This window comes from Zea mays, chromosome 7, assembly GCF_902167145.1.
Source record: "Zea mays cultivar B73 chromosome 7, Zm-B73-REFERENCE-NAM-5.0, whole genome shotgun sequence".
NCBI lineage: Eukaryota > Viridiplantae > Streptophyta > Magnoliopsida > Poales > Poaceae > Zea > Zea mays.
This window is the reverse complement of record NC_050102.1, coordinates 134,414,617-134,420,006: the sequence shown is the minus strand read 5'-3', so window position 1 is coordinate 134,420,006 and position 5,390 is coordinate 134,414,617. Positions and strand designations below refer to the sequence as shown.

The 5,390-nt window shown below is 37.4% G+C and overlaps 1 non-coding gene across 1 annotated transcript; it reads right to left on the bottom strand.

The window, feature by feature from the left end:
- Positions 1-726: 726 nt before the first annotated feature.
- LOC103634179 (uncharacterized) lies at positions 727-2,996 on the bottom strand. Its single transcript, XR_002263384.1, has 5 exons — positions 2,933-2,996; positions 2,727-2,765; positions 2,412-2,648; positions 2,253-2,329; positions 727-793 (listed from the first exon to the last, which is right to left on the bottom strand). It is a non-coding gene; the product is annotated as an uncharacterized protein (transcript).
- Between the last annotated feature and the right edge of the window lie 2,394 nt (positions 2,997-5,390).

Here is a 5,390-nt window from a genome sequence, read left to right as displayed (position 1 = left end):
CACTGAGCTCTTCCATGGGTAATTGTTCCTCAGGGACACGGAGACACTTCTTTAGTTGAGATACGTGGAACACATTATGCACATCCGATAGACTAGCAGGTAACTCAAGTTGGTATGCCACTACAAAAAAAACCCCTATAGCAACGTATTTATGCGTTGCTAGAAGTCCAAATAAGTGTTGCTGAGCCTAATACCAACGCATAATTATGTGTTGCCTATATTGCCGTTGCTAGGTACTATTGCAACGTTTACATATACGTTGGTAAGCCATAACTATAAGTGTTGCTATGCTGCAACGGATATTTAGTCCCTACTCCAACAGTTACATGCGTTTGTACTGGCAATGACGAGTAGGTTAAGGCAACATTTTGATTGGATTTATGGTAACACATATATGTGTTGCAAGGTGGTTGAAGCATATAGCAATGGTAACATTTGTAATGGATTTGTGGCAGCACATACATGTGTTGCAAAGAATTAATCGTTTATTAATAAAATGATTATACAACAACATTTGCCAATAGTAAACGAGAAATAATTTTGATAATCATAGGCATAAACATGACAATAATGGACAAATAATTTTGCATTTAAATAAAATAATAGTCACGATTCAGCATAGCAGAACTTAAAATAATCACCGCTTGATGCGTGTTCAAGTATTTTTGGGACAAAGATATAAACAACATATGACTCATATCCTAAACAAATCTGAAATTCATCGTAGTGATCCACGCCATCCGGTTTGAAATAAGTAGTCTTTGGATTCTGTAGAAATCTTGCAGCTTCGAAACTGAAAAGACAATAATATAAGTTAGTGATCAACAACATTAATGTTTCATGATGTTCTATATTGTACCCGTGCATAAATTTAAATGGAGGTAGCCAATTATACACAAGAATCAAGTTAACAACAATATCTTTGTTGTTGGACATCCCTGCGATATTAATTACCCCTGACGAAACAACCTAAGAACGAACTGGATGTGCTACTGAATGTGTATAGACTAGAAAAATACTGTACTCAACTCCAAACCACTCCCTCTCCCCAAAACCGATCTGCACTGAATTGCGTGTCTTGGTGATGCATGGATAATTGATGTTCCTTCTCCTCCTGTTCCTCCTCTTACTCCACCTATTCCCACATCTTAGGGGACAAAGGCAGCTTCAGATCTTCCTGAGTCAAAACATGCAACTGAGGAGCCAATACCTTGCTACATTTCAATGCATGTCCTGGTTCATACTTCTCCCAAAAGCAAAACACAAGCCATGCACTCTTTCAGTTCTCTCCTTACTACATCCCCTATTCTCTGCCACTCCTCTTACCATAGTCCCGTTGCTGACTCCCATCTTTGCTGGCAACACCCCTTTGTGGAATTTGCCTTTTCCTTTGTGATCAACAATCTCTTGTTAAACCTGGGCTAGCACCTCAAACCTATCCACTGTATGAGGTAATTGTGCCATAATAGGACCTTGCAACTCACTTCTCAACCCCTTCAAAAACTGAGTAACAAAAAATATCTCATCTAGTTCTGGATTGTGGATAGCAGTACCATATCTCAACTCCTGAAACTCCTGTATATATTCATCCAATTCTCATGTCTGCTTAATATTCATCATCTTTCTCAAGGCCTTAGGATAAACATCAGCCCCAAACTTCTCCATCACTGCTTTGGCCAGACCTCTCCAGTCTCCTAATCCACCCTTCCGTCTGTACACCTGTAGCCAGCGTGCTGTAGTGCCTTCCATGTTCATGGATGCAGCTACCACCTTCATCACCTCAGGGACATGATATAACCCAAAATAATCCTCACACTTCACCACCCAAATAGATGGGGCCTGCATCTAGACAACCAACCAAATTAGAACACTGATCTGCATCGATCTGCACTGAATTGCACTGATGTTGAAGTACTGTTACACATTGGACAAGCCTATTTAACATTGCGTCGAGCCAAACCAGAAATGTGCCTCTTCTCTAACCATCCCCACCCAAACTATGATAATTACATATTTTCATGAAGAAGTTTCAGTAGCTTGAAATGAAATATAGCTCATATGCAACATTGAACTGAAATTGATGAACAATAAGATAGCATTTCAGAAAAACAATTGTGGTGGACTCATGTTGATGATGCAAAAATAATTGAGCACCATGTGTTATACTATCATATATAGGAACATCGTAAACTTCTTAGGGGTCCAAGAGTCTAAAACAATAAACCACAATGAGGGGATTACAGTGAACTTACATCATGATATCATCCTGAACTGAGTTGAAGCGTCGTGATGTTGAAATGAGCATATATCAGTTTTTGTCGTCTTCAATCTGCACGGATAATCATAATACTGAAATTGATAGTAGTAGTTCAGAGTAGTAATGACTAGTTAAGTAAGAGGGTAGTTCATACACAACACGAAGGCCATGCTATAAGATTGTTGCCGACATCACCAATAACCTCCATGTTGTCGTATGGTCGAATCAAAGGCTCAATAGGCAGTATTACAAGTCTAACACGCACCATCCAAAATTCTCTGCCTAACTTAACACCTCCAACTTTATGATTTGGGTCTCGACCAAGTACTGTGCCTAAGGCAACAGTCTTGGTTGGACATCTCCAGCTTTTTAAGAACACTTGTGCTCCAGTCTAGTAAACATGCTCAAGTGTATCAGTAAATACTTATGTAATGTGGGCACAATAATGGTAAGAAAATTTTGATTTTACCAATATTGACTCATCTGTTGGTCGGTCACCTGGAGTACCCTGATTTATGGACAACAATATCGAATTAGTAAAGTGGATTTAAGAATATGAATGTACACAAATTTTTGAGTCACCTTTTGTTTCATGCACCATAACCTATAACTAATACATATTAGTAATGAAAACAATTCGATATACTTAGCAAGAAAGTTGATTTTCACTGTCACCTTTGATGTGGTAGCACACTTGGTTTTATCAAAGGTAGTTGCAGATTGCATATCTTTCCTTTTTACCTGTCATTACATCACAATGAGTATTCAATATTTTAATATTTTTGGATGATTACGAAATAGTTAATTTTGTACATATTATTAACTTCAATTTAGTTATGCAACACCCTAGTGTACTGCCAATTAAAATGCATCTCCATTCAAGAATGAGTAGTATGTGAGATACTACTACTTACTAATGAACAATGAATACAATACATGGGTCATGTGTAGAAGTACCTGGTTCTTAGATGCTTCTTCATTTAAGGAAGTAGAAGTTGGTTCCTTGGTCATACTCTGTATGTGCGAGACATCAATGTAAAGATAAGCAATCATGATTATGTATGTTGAATAAATTTATTGCATTCCCACCTTCGATGAATTAGCGAGCTTAGTATTATCGAAGGTAATGTCTCTTTCCAACTCAAATTGCCTTGTCTGCCAATATATTAAATTGAAAAATGAATATAATAAAACATCACTTTGTAGGGCGTATATATTCCATGTATTGAAATTTTGATGTAGCTGACCTTATGGGTAGTGGGTAGTCTATCAGTTCGTTGTAATTTACCTTGCCTAGTATCAGCCACCTTAATCTTCTTTAATTCAATACATATTATTAATGTTTGCATTATACCATGAAATCTAGAAAGATGAGTTATGAGGTAGCAGAGGACCTTATGGATAGTAGAAGTTTTTCTGAATGTTTGTTGCAAATCCTCGTACTCCTTTGCCTCTTGCTCTCTCTTTATGAAATACAGATTAGTAGTTTAGCAAAAAAATTATAGGGGGTATTGAGTAGCGCTACTTTTTGCTGGGGCTGTAGCTATGGCTGCTGTTGTACATTGTAAAATAACTATGTTGTGTTGTAGAAAAAGCCATAGCGCAGCCACAACAATCGGAAGCGAACAAGGCAATGTAATGCAATCATACCTGAGAGTAAGTTTTTTCATTGTCCAACCTGAATTCTTGATTTTGTGGCTCAACATATACACGCTGATGAAAAATAACTACAAGATGAAGTAGTAGGTACTAAAATGTAAGAAAGTGCGGATGTGTAAATTCCATACAGATGCCTACTTTACGTTTTGAAGACGTTGGAAATTGATTCGCTGGAAGATCGTCGAAACATCCCTGTCATAGCAAACAAATAACCAAATGGATTAGATGTTACACATAGACCTACTGTATGAACTGATTGTGAAATGGAGTTCAATAATTTTACATGTACACTTTGATGCTGTTCGAAGAGTACACTCTTTTGTTGCAATTCTTGTATAGTAGCATCTTGCTTGTGTACATGGTTTACGAGTTTTTCCATCTGAAGTTTCAAAGAGAGGACATCTTCACTTGCTGTTGGGTCCAAAGATGTTACATGTAGCTGATTAAGACGTCTTGATGTTGTCCCATCTAACACTTTGTTCGGGTTTGGAACAAGACCAAGGCCATGCACATGACCAGGCTTCTCTTCTCCTAATATCTTGTTTAGTGCATCTCCATTCCATGCAATCTTTCCTTGGCTAGTGTCTGCAAATTCTGGATGCTCTGCTAACAGTTCCTGCAAATCATTCTTTTAAAAGGATTAAATTATTCAGCATGTCACAAGTACATAAAAATTTTGAACCAGTAAATATTTGTAGAAAATTGTACCACATGTGGATTTGTGTTCTTGGTAGGGTTCGCTTTGTGTGTGTGGATATATAAAATAGCCCTGTGAGGGTATTTCTTCTCAGGATCTTTTTCCCTCTGTTGGACATGTAAGGTAATAAAGATTAGTGACAGAAATATGGTTGTAAAAAGCATGTTCTTCACAAGTGTAGTTGCAACAGAAGTACCAAATCCTCTCTAGTCCGAGCGAAACTCTTTGTGCCGGCTGTATGGGTAGTCTTTTTTTTTCCACGGTTATTCGTATTCGCCATGCTTATATCCTACCATAAAATGATTACATAGATAATGTAATCGCAACTGACAAGTTGCACAAGATAACTGATTAATGTAAAGGTAGCCATGAACCTTTGCTTTTGTGGTCACCCAATGATTCACAAGTGCAATCCACTGATCCGCAATTACCCCAGGTGGAACGTTGTTGTAATTAGCTTCCAAACCCTTATGTGCATCATAATATATGGATTTTAAGTTAGATTTATGTTGCCTCCATCTCTCTCCAATGGTTTTTAGTACCCATTTTTCCATACGAGCAGGATAAAGGAATCTCCTCTGCATACAGTATATAAAGACAATGGTAAAATTACTCTATGTATCATCTTCTAGATAATTACTGCAATAAATGTGTCATACCTTTACTTGCTTAAGTATATCCTCCTTATTTTTCTGCTCATTAGTCAATCTCTCTTTCTTACCTATCAAAAGCCTCCAATCCTTGTAGCTTAAGCTACACAAGTTTCCATTCCTGGCT